This window comes from Eubalaena glacialis, chromosome 14, assembly GCF_028564815.1.
Source record: "Eubalaena glacialis isolate mEubGla1 chromosome 14, mEubGla1.1.hap2.+ XY, whole genome shotgun sequence".
Lineage (NCBI taxonomy): Eukaryota > Metazoa > Chordata > Mammalia > Artiodactyla > Balaenidae > Eubalaena > Eubalaena glacialis.
The window spans coordinates 84,148,328-84,163,037 of NC_083729.1; the positions used below are offsets into that span (position 1 = coordinate 84,148,328).

The following is a 14,710-nucleotide window of genomic DNA, read 5'->3' on the forward strand; positions in this document are numbered from 1 at the left end:
CAAGCTGGGGCAAGCGAACAGGGCTATGAGACCGCTTTGGCTCTTTACTCATCGGCTTTCCTCCATATTTACTAAAAACGGCGAGGTTGCACCTTTTAAGTGATGGACACGAATACCCCGTTGCTACCTTAGGGGGCGGGGCGTCTTCAGTGGGCGTGGCCTAGTATCCCCGCTACGCCGGAGGCCTTCTGGGGAATCGTAGTTTTCCGAGCGCATTTTGCGCAGGCGCTTTGCGCTCTTTGCGCCTCACGCGGCGTCGCGAGCGGGTTGGCCACCAGGGTGAGGACTTAGGATTGGGTGTGGTGGGAGAGGCGGCCGGGGAGGGATGTGTTGAGGAAGGGGCCGGGAGGTAGGGAGGGATGCGTAGCGCCATGACCTGAGGGTGGAACCGAAATGGGGTGTTTTCGAACTATCCTTGGCCGCCGCTTCCCCGGCTGACCTTGAACCGGCCCGCGGCGGGGCAGGGGAGCAAGCGCTAGCTGCGGGCCCAGCACGACTCAGGGTGAAGGTGAAGCGAGGTCACGATAGCCTGGCCCCCGAGTGATAGATGTCGTGTTTGGGGGTGCGCAGGGCCACGGTCAGCAGTGCTGTCCGCCGGGTGGGACGGCACATTCCCTCCCCTAGCCTTCCAGACCGAAACTCGCCGTGCAGTCCCCCTGCTTACCCGTCCTGGGGGCCCAGTACACCTGGATTGAACTGGCTCCGCTGAATCCTGCTGATCCAACTTTCCCGGAAAGCACCTGATGGGTCATTTCTCTGGGTTCCCTGGACGTGGTCCAGGGTTTCAACCCCTTACACCCGGCCTCTTGCAGCTGCCCAGAGGCTCTCCCTCGTCTCATCCTCCGTGCCGCTTTCCAACATTGGTGTTGGTCAGGCTTTCTTGCAAAACTTGGCATTTCAGTTAGTCCGCAAAGATTTCTTGAGTACCAAATATGTGGAAGTAGTTTTTCTTTGAGGAAAGCAAGATTTGGCTCCCAAGATTCATCATCTACTTAGAAAGATAAAACAAAAATACAAATAACTATAGTATAAGATAGGATATATTAGGTGATTGAGACAGAAATCTGAGAGTTCAAAGAAGATAAATGATCCTGACCCTTTATTTCTTGATGAGGATTCACCTGGGAGTAGATTGGAAACGAGTTTATAGGCTTGGCTGGAAACTTGCATAGTTTCTTTTCATGGCACTGGTGGGCATCTTACGATTGATTTTGTGAGCCACGTTGGACGCTGTGTCTTCTCTGTATCCTCAGGACCCCGAAGAGCTCTAAGAAGAGAGGTCTTGGTAGCAGAACACGAACAATGAAACCTCAGGTGAGGGAACTGGGAGGTTTTGCTCCTTGTCTTAGGTCTCTTTGGGTTGAAAATTGCAGAAACTCAGTTCAAACTAGTATAAAGGGGATTCATTTTGAGAATACTTGATAGGTCACGGAACCCAAGGAGAAGACTGCAGGTGTGCCTGTAAACTGGAATCAGGGGCCGGAACAAATTCAGGGCCCTCTTGTAACCCCTCGCCTCTACTTCTGTATATACTTAAGTTTCATATTTTCTTGTCACTGCTGACTAGCTTTTTCTGCTCTCGGATGGCGTGACAAAATGTGACTGTCAAGGGCTCCCAAGTTTTCATTCCCTCAAGTGGAACCTCATGAGAAGAGACTGACCTCTTCTTGGTTCCACTTCCAAAATTCCAGGGGAAAGACTCTCATTGGTTCAGATGCCAATCAGCTTTGGCCAGGAAGTGAAGTCATTTTTTATAAATGTTCAGTTGTGGGTAAAGATTTTCCTTAAAAAGTGTGAAGTGTTGTTGGCAGATCTCAAGAGACAGAACAATAGCTGCCTGTCACTCACCTTGAAATACTGCTACTAAGAAAGCTACTTTATATAGAATAGTAAGCCTGGCCAGGCCTGGCTGTAATCCCTTTCTCCAAGAACTCCTCACCCCCCCAACCTCGCTCCTTGGCCACAGCTGATTGGGCAAGAAGTGGAAACATGATTTAAGGTCATTAGGCTCTCAATGGCCAACAATCAATAGTGTCTCAAAAATTTCAAGTAGGAGACACAGAGACCAGGGCCAGTTAATTGTGGGTATTACATCAATAAGTCCAGGAGGACTTGTCTGTACAGAGGAGAATTTTGAGAACGTTCTCTTGAGGGATGAAAAGACACAAGACTCATGTTCCCTGATGGCTTTAGAGAGCAGCCTTTGTTCCAGCACCATTCTCATTTGCAGTCACCTCCAGGCACGTGTCAGATGCCCTGCACACACAGAAAGTATAAATGTAATCTTGCTATTGGCCACTCTAAAGGTTCAAAATGGTATATCCGGGTTCTCTGTCTAGAGATCTCAAGGAGCAAGAGATAAAGATGTATAGCACCATCATTGTTTCTTCCATATCCAGCAGGCACACAAGTCTACTAACAAAAGAAATTTTAAAAAATAGAAATAAAATCTGATTGGTAGTGGGTCATAACCATAGTTGGAATCCAGAAGATGGTGCCAAATGTGACTTATCCCGTTGGATTGTATAGCAGTGTATCACATGGAGTCAGCCTCAGGTGGGTACTGATGGGTGCCTTTACCCCTTATTCCTTTTCCTCTTTCTACCCTTCTGCCCTCTCTACTGCCTACTGACTACATCTTGCAATAGCATTTGTGATGAAAGCCCAGGAGAATATTTTTCTGGCATTCTTTGTGGACTAGCTTGGGGAGACCATTATTCTTGGCTCTACTCCTCGAGGAGTCTTTCAGATTTTCATTTTAAAACTTCTGACAGATGAACGAATCTTTCCCTTGAGAATATTATTACCTCTTATGTCTTCCAGGTGCTGTAATGTCATAAGGTTAAGAAGGACTGGAGAGAAGGGGATATAGATTCTCCCTCCTTCCCTGGATGTATCGTTACTCTGTGTAGCCTGCCTCCATTTTTTGATATTTGACTGCTGACAGCTTTTTAAAGCCTCACCTCTCCCTTTTCCCCTTACGCCCCACACCTGAACAAGCTGATGAGGAAGCCTGAATGTTCTCTCCTTTGACATCAGCAGGAGATTCAAACCACACAAGTCCATTTCTATGGGCATGTGGGAACCCTCACCTTGGCCCCATCTCCTAACCATGATAAAAACCCAAGCCAGTCTTCTTGCTCTCCCAAGCCATTTTGAACCTGCTTGAGAGGCCTGTCCTGCTCTCCCCAGAGACCTCAATTAAATAAGTAATAATCTTTTTCATACTCTTGGTGTGTGTGGGTGTAGCATCATCAGTCTCAACATTGGCACCAAAGTTTGGGTGGGGTCCACCTGCCTCTGCAGGTGACTATAACAGTCCCTAGCTCTCTGGCTAATATGTTATCTCCCATGGTCCTCTGTGATAACAGCCAATGCTGCAGGGCTCTGGTCAGTCTGTCCATCTTGCTTGGTTCTGCTGCCCTTTGTCTGTTGCTGGAGAAGCAATTATATTGTCTTGGACTGACCATTGAGTAGTATTATTTTGAGTACAGCCTCCTAGTTCTGTGAGAACTTTAAAAATGACCCTAACAAAGAAACTGGCTGGAATTTCTAGCATCTGCCTTCTGATTCCCTTTCTTTTCTTGTTTTTTTTTCTTTTTTTTTTTTTTGGCCACATGGCACAGCATGCAGGATCTTAATTCCCCAACTAGGGATACAACCCGCGCCCCCTGCAGTGGAAGCGCAGAGTCTTAACCACTGGACCGCCAGGGAAGTCCCTGATTCCCTTTCTCTTGGCTGGATGGGACCCAGTCAGTTTCCTAAACCTGTACTTGAGACCCCTGGCAATCAAAGGAATTAGGACAGGAGGCCAATGCTCTTTAAACCCCAGTAGGGGCTACAACTTTCAGGAGGCCTGGATACAGTTTGATTATAGTGTCCTTATAATGCCCACTGTACCCTAAAAATAACACCTCACTTGCCTGAACTGGCTTGAATATATTTCTGGTCCTTAGAACTAAACAAAACTTGACTAATACACTGTCGTCTATTTGCTTTTACTTTTTTTTATTCTTGACCATACAGGCATTAGCTTTAAAGAAAATATTAGTAGAAGCATCCTCCGGGTCATAACTGAAAAGTCCAATTGAGTTATTTATTAAATGTTTATTTATGTCAAAATACTACAGAGCACAATGCTGATTGTAGATATGTTAAATGGGGTAAAAATTAACCTCAGTGTAAACTATTTGATTTTTAATAGTTTTCCGATGTGGGAATAGAGTTCTGTTCCCAGGAATCTGCCAACTCCAGAACAAAGTTGTGGCAATATCCATAATATACACCCCCTGGGAAAGGGTGAGTTTATTTCTGGGTTTGCTTTGCTCTTGGTAGGGTATTGGGAGTAAAGGCCCTTTCACACCTCACTGGTAGGTAGAGATTTTCTAGCCTGGGTCTGACAACTGCAAAATGGGATTGTTCTCCATGTTTCCTTGTCCATAGCTCTGCCATCCCTGGACTGGTCCTTTTCCAAGAGAACACAGAAGAGGAGAGAATGGCAGCTGTGCCGCTAACAGCCAGATGGCAGGTGAGTTGGACCTCCTTCAGTCTGAAGCTTCCTTGCCAGCCAGAGAGTGAATGCCTTGGAGACTGGTCCCGTTCTGGTAAAGGTGGGCTCTGTAGAGAATACTCACTAGTACCCTGTCTGGCTCCAGATTCTCTCCTCTCAAACCATACAACACAGCTGCAGAGACCTTCCTTCTGAGTCACGCTTCATAAAGCCTTGGCAACCGGCCCCCTCATGAGTTGATCATCATTGGGGAGCAGTGGGTTGAGGCAGCTCTGTCCATGGCAATGAGTCTGGTGGTCCACGGGCTCTCTTTCATGAGAATATAAATAATCTGAATCTTCTAGTCTGGACAGGATGTTATCTTGCCTTTCAAAGAGGCGCTGTGTCTTTGATGCCATTTCTCTAGTTTCGGTTCTTTAGAGCAGCAGTCCCCAACCTTTCTGGCTCCAGAGAACGATTTCGTGGAAGACACTTTTTCCACAGACCGGGGGCGGGAGCGGGGGTGTAGTTCAGGCGGTAATGAGAGCAATGGGGAGCGGCTGTAAATACAGATGAAGCTTTGCTCACTCACCTGCCGCTCACCTCCTGCGGTGCGGCCCGGTTCCTAACAGGCAATGGACTGGTACCGGTCTGCGGCCTGGGGGTTGGGGACCCCTGCTTTAAAGTATCCTCAACTGAGGGTACACCCATCATGGGTCTTCCCTTGACTTGAGAACCAGTTGGTCAGGCTCAGATCTCATGGATCCATAAATGTTCGAGCTGGAAGGGACTTTAAGATGATCTAATCTAATTCTTTCATTTTATAGTTTAAAAAATTGAGGCTACATAACAGTGTCCCTGAAATTTGGAGGTTCTGCCATGGATACGATGGTATGAGGCCATAACCAAGAGTTTCATGCCTCAGGTCACAGACCTGTACCTCTTCCTTAAAATATCCAGTCCCCTTGACATCATCAAAACCATTCCTTATCCATTCCATTATCTTCCAGTGCTGTGGTCTTTATGCCTCCTCAGTGATACATAAAAGAAGACACATAAGTAAGAATATGTTTGTCTTTTTAGAAGTTACTCAAGTTTAAGGATGTGGCTGTGAAGTTCTCAAAGGATGAGTGGAAGCAGCTGATTCCTATTCAAAGAGCCCTTTACAGGGAGGTGATGCTGGAGAACTATCAGGATTTTGTTTCTTTGGGTGAGCATGACTTTCCTCAGTGACTCAGAATCTGCCATCCAGTGTGTGTGTAAATAATATGGCCCTTCCTTTCTTACTGGGACAGAATTGTACATCTTTGAATAGATCCCCGGGAAGGATAAAAGAATGCTTTGTGAGTTTATATACTTTTTGTTGTTTGTTTGTGTTTAACTAGTGACATCCTAGTACTACTGGGATTTGGTAGATGCCTCAAGGAGCTGCTTTAAAAATATATTGCAAAGTAGTAATGAAATCCTACCTCCTTGCCAAGAGGTAAAGAGCAGGTTCCTGTTGATGTCAAAACTCACTCAAAAGACATTAAAGGGACTTCCCTGGTGGTGCAGTGGTTAAGAATCCTCTTGCCAATGCAGGGGACACAGGTTCGATCCCTGGTCCGGGAAGATCCCACATGCCCCGGAGCAACTAAGCCCGCGTGCCACAGCTACTGAAGCCCGCACACCTCGAGCCCGTGCTCTGCAATAAGAGAAGCCACCGCAATGAGAAGCCCGCGCACCGCAACGAAGAGCAGCCCCCGCTCACCGCAACTAGAGAAAGCCCACGTGCAGCAATGAAGACCAATGCAGCCAAAAAAAAAAAAGAAATTGAAATACAGTCATAAAGAACAACAATAATTTAAAAAAAAGAACAACAATAAAGGAAAGGTAAGATATAGAGAAAACATACAGCATCTTGTAGGAAAAGGAACCACCTACAGTTTTTAAAATGAGAGAGGAAAGCCTGAGATAATCCCAGAACTCCCTAGACCACAGTAATGGACCAAAAGAATGGCAAGCAGAACAGGACATCTGAACAGCATTAAGGAAGACTGCTGAGTCCAAGCCACAGAAGTTCCTAAGGCCAGGGACAAGAAAGTGCAGGAAACTGGCCAAGGATGTGGCTGTCATGCCAGTGAAGTTTCATCATTCAGCCTGAGGGAAACCCCAGGCCAAGACTTTCCTTTTGATCTGGATGGAGTCTATAGGATACGTGAAGGTTGGACTGAGACCCTAGCTTTAAGTAAAAAAATTATATCATATAAAACTGAAAATGGGTACCCTCTCTTCGGGAAATTGTCCTAAGGGGAGAAAAGTCAGATAAATGTTTATTTCAGTTTTGCCTAAAATTGTGAAAAATGGAAACAACATACATTCTTTGTAATAGGCATTTAGATAAATGAATTGTTGTATATCCATGATGGACTACAGTATAATATGGGCCTTGACAATGATGATATTTATAGGGTTAGAAAAACAGTAATGATATATTGTTAAGTGATACAAGCAGGATACAAAATGATTGGAACTTGAGTACATTTACAACATATATCTATATGCATAGAAAAAGTCTGGACGAATCTACACCAAAATTTTACCCCTAATTTGACTAGCAGGCTTGCGGGTGGCTTTTCCTTTTCTCTTTTTTGCATTTCTCAATTATCTACAATGAATACACAATATTTTAAAGTATTTTTAAAAGTGCAAAGAAGATGAGGAAACACATTTTTAAATGCATAGAGTGATTAGCATCAAATTTAGTGTAGTGTTTACCTCATGGGGGGAAGGGGGGAGGGGATGAGGGAAGGTCTTCAATCTTAGCTTTAATGTTTATTTCTTAAGTTAGATGGTGGGTTCATAGGTGTTTGTTTTAGTTTTTATGCCTTTTGTATGTCTTAAATATTTAATCATGCATTTAAAAACTAAATGTAGAAAATCAAGGCTTTATAAATGCCACTACTTGAAAATTTTAAAAGCCAAAGACATCATAATTTATCTTTTGAGAATTAAAAAAAAATTTATTGATGTTTTCAGTTTTGAGTGTTTTATATTAACTGTACAAAAGGTGAATTATATTTCTAAAACTCTTCCAGTTTGATTTGTAGTTTCATCAAATTCAGTACAGTTGCACAGAAGGATAATTAAGGGAATAAAATTTATTATTTAAAAAACTACCAAAGGACACGGGGTGCCTTCATCACCGTAGTTCCTTGAGGTGCAGAACCTTCTCCATATTCCACTCCTCTAGGCCAATAATTTCCCCAAAACCCCCAGGAATACCAATTCCATAGGGGGGGAGGTTCCTAGATATTTATTGGGAAAAAGAAGTGAACTACTTCAAAAGATCTAATTCAGATTTTCTATAAAGTCAGTCCTGACTTACCTTCAGAGAATAGAAATTAGTGTCTTATTCTAGAAATTAACGTATGCTTTCTGGACAGTTCCATCTTCCTCTCTAGAGAGTAAGGGGCTGTTATTAAACCCTGAGATGAATGAATTTCCATCCTAAACGGCCATTTCTCATTCTGTTCTTTGTGAACAGGACTTCTAGCCCCTAAACCTGATGTGATTTTCCAGTTGAAGAGAGGTGAAGAGCCGTGGAAACTTGATTTTCAGGAAGCGGAAGAGAAAGAAGTCCCAGGAGGTACTTCTCTAGGTATGTGTGAGCCAGGCAGGTGGGACTGTGCTGGACAGTTCACTTAGATCCTGCTCCTTGGGGTCTCATAGGCCTGTGGGGATGGTCCCTGCCATACCAGGCCTTGGCCTGGAAAACCTGTCCCCCAGATCGAAACATGGCTTTCTTGTCACCTTTCTCAAGTTCTTGCTCAAATGTGCCACCTTCTCAGTCAGGCCTGCCCTGACCAGCCTAACTAAAAGTGAACTCTCTCCATCCTTTTCCCGTCTCCAGCCCCTGCACGACCTAGCTCTTTTCCCAGCTGTCTTCCTAACATACTATATCTTTACTTCTTTATTTTGTTTATTGTCTGTCCACACCTACTCTCCGATTAAAATGTAAACTCCATGAGAGATTCTTGTTTTATATTGTTCATTACTGTATCCCCAGTGTTTTGAACAGTACCTGGTATGTAGCACACACTCAGATACTTGTCAGAGGAATGAATTAGTGGAGCTGTGCATAACAAGGCCCTTTCTCTTGGTTTTTTTCTGAGGGTGGGTTGAGACCTATCTTTTTTTTTTTTTTAAGATTTTTTTTTTTTTTTTGATGTGGACCATTTTTAAAGTCTTTATTGGAACCTATTACAACACTGCTTCTGTTCCATACCCTGGCTTTTTGGCCATGAGGCAGGCAGGATCCCAGCTCCTTGACCAGGGATCAAACCCACACCGCTGCACCGGAAGGTGAAGTCCCAACCACGGGACCACCAGGGAAGTTCCGAGACCTATCTTTATCTCAGCTCTGCTAACATTTCTTATCTTTCCTGCTTACCCTTTACCATATCTCCCTCCTCTTCCTCTAAAACACCGTTCATAGTCACTGACAGTTCCCTTGCTCAGGTGCTAGCCTGTCTCCCCACTTACTCTCTGCTGTTTACACTCACGGACACATAACAAACTGCCCGGTCATTTCTGTGCTTCTTTGTGTCTCTCCTATTTTTCTGCATCTGTATCTCCCTCTGAAATGCTCTTCTTTTGGCTGTTCATATGGTTACCTTGTCTTTCAGATCTCAGCTTAAATGTCGCTTCTAGATGACCATTCTTAAGGGTCCCTCTAATGAAGGCCCCACTCCAACTCCCATTCATTATTTCCTTCACTGTGCTTTTCACCGTCTGTTCTATTTTGTTTGTTTATTCTTTGTCTTCTGTCTGGTAGAATACAAGCATCACAAGGAGAGGGACCGTGTCTATCTTGTTTATTAGAATCCCAGTGACTTTTTTTAAAATCTTCTTTTATGTATTTATTTATTTGGCCGTGCCACCAAGGCATGTGGGATCTTTGTTCCCCGACCAGGGATCGAACCCGTGCCACCTGCATTGGAAACACAGAGTCTCAACTGCTGGACCACTAGGGAAGCCCCTAGAATCCCAGTGACTTTTACAAGCGCCTAGCACTTAGTAGGAACCTAGTAAATATCTATGAATGAATAACTGAAACTTTTTTAGTGGACTAAATGCCCACCCTCCACTTCCAGTCTCTATTCCTCTCTTTTCTTCTGCCATTTTTCACCCTCTCCATGATGTCTTTCTCTTGAGGAGCTACCAATAAACCAGGCAATATTTTGTATTCGTTCTTTTCTTAACATATACAATGTTTTCTTTCTCTCTTGCACTAAACCCAGTTATATCTCTGTTTTCTATTTGTTTTAGACCAGAAGGCTAGACTTGAGAGCCAGGACTCAACTCAAAGGCAGGATGTTTCTAAAAAAATAAAGTCATGAGAGACATTAATGGAAAAACTCAGAGAAGATGGTCCTCTGGGCCCTGTACTTGGCCCAGAAAACCCTGTGGGCACGATGAAGGAAAATCCTTCAGGGGAGACTTTGAAGAAATCCTCCCCCAAGGAAAAGGACTCCAGGCAAGGATCCACTCCTGCTAAGAAAACCAACAGTAAAGGGAGAAGCTTTGCAGCATATGTAGGAAGACCTTATTCAACCACTTGTCCCGCACTTGCAATCAGAGGTCTCACACTGGAGAGAAGCCCTATGATTGTAAAGAGTGCGGGAAAGCCTTCAGCTATCTGAGTAGTCTTAGAAACATCTGATGTCTCACTCTGGGAAGAACCCCTTTGAATGCAGCAAATGTGGGAAAACTTTCTATGACCGATTAACCCTCACTGAACATCGGCGAACTCACACGGGAGAGAAGCCCTTTAAATGTAACAAGTTTGGCAAGGCTTTTTTTGTCCAATCCTCTTTTACACGACATCAGAGAACCCATATTGGAGAAAGGCCTTATGAGCGTACAGAATGTGGGACATCCTTTAGCCAGAAGAGCATCCTTGCCCGCCACCAGCTCACTCACAGCGGAGAGCAGCCCTGTGGGTGCAAGGGGTGCGACAAAGCTCTGACCGCTCCTCGCTCCTCCGCCACAGGAGAGCCCACACTGGAGGGACTCCTTTTGGATGTTGTGAGTGTGAAAAAATTTTCTTTGACCACTCATCCCTTAATCAGCATCAGAATATTCATAATAGAGACAAGCCCTATAAATGCACTGAATGTGGGAAAGCCTTTCTCCAGAAAAGACGACTCATTCAACATCAGAGGGTGCACACTGGGGAGAAGCCCTACGAATGCGGTGTGTGTGGGAAAGTGTTCAGTTGCAAATCATCTATCATCCAGCATTAGCGACGTTATACCAAACAGGCTTCAGAATATCATAGAGGTGCTTCTGCCAGACATGGGACCCCCGTAGAGACTTAGGATGCTCTTATTCAAAATAACAAAGATTTATGTCTGAGCACTTCTGACTACTGCTTATTCTCATGCCTCCATTTGGTACCACGGTCTCAATAAATAGCCTCAATGGACTGTGCCATAGACTTCCCCTAGGATGCTTCAAATTTAAGATCATACTCTGAGGATCCCCAAATTGGTCATAACCTCTCCAATCAATATGCTCTGTAAGTGTCTGAAGGGGACTCTAAGATAGGCATCATATATTTTATTCATTCATGCATGCATTTATTTTTTCTAGACTGACTACTCCATGAGACAGGAACTATTTCATATCTGTGCACTGCTGTGTCCCCAGTGTGGTGCCTGACACTTACTACATATTTCCCGAATGAATGAATACCTGTCTAGTCGTGAAAACTTGAGTCCCAAATCCAATGCACTTTCTAGAACCAGAAACTTCAGTAAGAAAATAAACATCAAGCTAATATATTTAGCAATGCAAATACCTTCACTGTAGTTGTGCTATTAGCTCTTAATCCATTCTTCTTGGAGCTTCTTGGAGCTCTGATTTGGTTTATATGCTCTTGTTCTTCACTTTAGCTCCTCAGGACCTTCAGTTTCCCTGGAGTTTGCCTCTTTTGCCCTCTTACCTGACCTCTGGGCTCTGGTAGAGTAACCCATCACCCAACTATTCTTGTTTCTACCCAACTGCTCTTGTTTCTAGGGTAGTGGTTGTTTTTATCTTTAATCTCATTGGTACTTAAGATGCCTTAGCCTGGCTCTGTCATTCCATCAATACCCTGGACACAATACCTTCCCTTTCTCATCATATATTCACTCATAGCTGTTGAAGGGAAACACATTCATACCAGAAGTTCAAAGTCCAGTTGCAACAGCCAGCTGCAGCCATGGCAGCTGGGTGGGGTCCCAGGCTGAAGAAGTCAACCACAGTGAACCAGGAGATGCGGCCTCGTCTAATCTCAAAGAATACCACAAAGCCAAAGTTAACTCCAGACATAGCTCACCCACGAGGGGTCATCCTTCAGGACTAAAGCAGCTGACATGAGGATGTAACTGAAAGCAGGGCCACCATGTCCTATTAGACGTGATGTCCTTCTTGCCCTCAACATAAGTATCTGTGAAACCAAAATGAAGACTGTCCTATCTTCACCTACACAGTGGGGACATAGATTGGCTTCCTTACACCTACATCTCTGAGAATCCCTGCTTAGTAATAAAGCAGCAATTCCAAATACCCTAGGATCAGCAGTTCAACTTACTGAGCCATGCTATAGAACCTCATGCTAAAGTAACTTGCAATAGCTAAAGCATTGATAGTGAGCAGTGGGTAATGCTTATTATGGCAGAAGCTGTTAGTTGCCTAACTTGTAGTCATTCCTTTTGTCTTCTTTAACAATAGAAAATCTGAGTGTACTCTGAGCAGCAGAGTGCTCAACTGTATTTCTCAGCCTCTCTTGCAGTGAGGTATGGCTGATGAAGCCAATGAAATACTGATATACCAATTACCAGACCAATGGTATACTGACATAATTGGAATTTGTTGGACAGAACTTCAGGAAAGGCACCTTAAGAGAGAGGGACAGGGACTTCCCTGGTGGTCCAGTGGTTAAGACTTCACCTTCCAGTGCAGGGGGTGCAGGTTCGATCCCTGGTTGGGGAGCTAAGATCCCACATGCCTCGCAGCCAAAAAAACAACACGTAAAACAGAAGAAATACTGTAACAAATTCAATAAAGACTTTAAAAGATGGTCCACATCAAAAAAAAAAAAAAAAAAAAAAGAGAGGGACAGCTAGGAAACTCCCTTTTGCCCTTGTCCTTCCCTTCTTTCTACCTGAAATGTGGACTTAATGGCTGGAATTCCAGCAGCCATCTGTGACTTTGAGGATATAAGCCATGCCTGAAGAATGGGAGAGGAAACAAACAGAAGACATCTGATTCCTCGATGATCTTATGGAGCCTCCATACCAGCCCTGGACTGCCTACTTCTGATCTTGAATGAGAGAGATTAAAGCCTTATGTATTTAACCACTATATTCACAGCCAAAGGAAATTTCTCTTTTTTTTTTTTAATTAATTAATTAATTTATTTATTTATTTATTTATTTTTGGCTGTGTTGGGTCTTCGTTTCTGTGCGAGGGCTTTCTCTAGTTGCGGCGAGCGGGGGCCGCTCTTCATCGCAGTGCGCGGGCCTCTCACTGTCGCGGCCTCTCGTTGCGGAGCACAGGCTCCAGACGCGCAGGCTCAGTAGTTGTGGCTCACGGGCCCAGTTGCTCCACGGCATGTGGGATCTTCCCAAACCAGGGCTCGAACCCGTGTCCCCTGCATTGGCAGGCAGATTCTCAACCACTGCGCCACCAGGGAAGCCCCAGGAAATTTCTATTAAACTTTTCAAAGCAGTACATAGAGTCAACAGAAAAGGAACTAACTCTTCCACCCAGAGAGAATACCACCTCAGACCAGGACCAGAGGGGAGGCAGTGTACCTCACTGTGAGGCTGGCCTGACCTCAGAATTGTAACAGACCACATCTTTTATAATCAGCTCTGGAGCGCTGATGCCTCCAGGGTTTTGCTAATTGTAGCAAAGTAGTGGTAACAGAGAAAGAGGTACATCTTTCCTGTCCCTGTAGCCCAGCATAATTCTTTGCAAATCCTTCATAAGGATCTGGCAATTCAACCCTAGAATCCTTCAAATATCCTTTTGCAGGGCTGTTTTTCTTCAGGCTAATTCTCTGCCACTTACTTAAACAAACAAACAATTTATCCATATACAACTATCTTTTTTAAGTACACAGAGAATGAATTATAAATTAAAAACATACAATCACACTCTTCGAAGTTGGCTAACTTGTTGCCAAGAGTCGGTTCCATATGTAGCTCTTGGCTGTTATTGAACCTGGTTGTGGCGAGGACCTAATGATCCTCCAGGTCTACTGCTTGTCTCTTTCTGTTTGGGGGGTGTGTGAAAGGGAGGGACATGGTGTGTCTTGGTGCAAAAGGATGACGTGGAGTTGGCTGAAAGCTGTTTCTCATCTAAAGGTCTGTTGGTTTCTCTCACCATGCAAATGCCCTTTCCCACTATTTCTTTCCCATTAACCCCCCAGCAGCCACCCTGCTAGGAAACGGGAATTTTCCCTAACTCCCTTGAAAAGCCTCATTGGTAAGTCTATCTGATAGAAGGGTAAGATGGAGTAAGACCTCCTTCAATTGAATAAGTAACTTGATGAGTTTCAAAGAATCCATAATACTGTTATTATTATTTATTTGTTGTGGGTGAACAAAGCAAACATATACCAGCAAACAAACCAAGGATGGGCTGAAACCAGCCCTGAATATCCTGTCTGGACAAAGTTGGTGCAAGCCACTGTATCACTTGGTTTGATGTAAACTGCCTAGATAGACCTCCAAGTCTCAGACACCTTCAAGTTCTTCAGTCTTCAGGATTGCCCCTCCCAAATTCCAGATTAAATGCCTAATCAGCATTTGTCAGGTTCCAGAAGTCTCTCCTGGTTGTTGCTTGTGAAGTCACCAGCCACCTTGGCTTCCTTCTGTGGCTCTTTGCTGGACTGCTGTTTGCAACTTCTCCTCTCCCATCAGTGTGACTCCTTCATTCTGGTGAATGGTCAGAAATTTTATGTGCAAATTCTGCTACTTCATATTAGAGAATATACATTCCTTAAGCATCTGGCCGCTGACACTAAGGTATTTGCTTCCTTGAAACTCCTGGTGCTAGGACTAGAGATCCTCTATCATTCTCTCCCAATGTCTCCAGCTCCTCCTTAGTTGAGCTGAGTCTCAGCCTGGGCCTCAGCCTTACTCAGCTGGTCCTAACAACTGCTCCTACTTCCAGCATGAATCACAC

At 44.3% G+C, this 14,710-nt stretch overlaps 1 long non-coding RNA gene across 4 annotated transcripts; it reads left to right on the forward strand.

Annotated features, from left to right (window-relative positions):
• The first annotated feature begins 223 nt into the window (after positions 1-223).
• Positions 224-11,639, forward strand: LOC133105145 (uncharacterized). Of its 4 annotated transcripts, none has more exons than XR_009703809.1 (8): positions 224-279; positions 1,254-1,314; positions 2,400-2,556; positions 4,444-4,528; positions 5,573-5,699; positions 6,071-6,361; positions 8,016-8,129; positions 9,800-11,639. It is a non-coding gene; the product is annotated as an uncharacterized LOC133105145 (long non-coding RNA). The 4 variants fall into 4 exon arrangements; XR_009703812.1 differs by having other exon boundaries at positions 2,403-2,556; XR_009703811.1 differs by lacking the exon at positions 2,400-2,556 and having other exon boundaries at positions 9,800-11,638.
• The last annotated feature ends 3,071 nt before the right edge of the window (positions 11,640-14,710 follow it).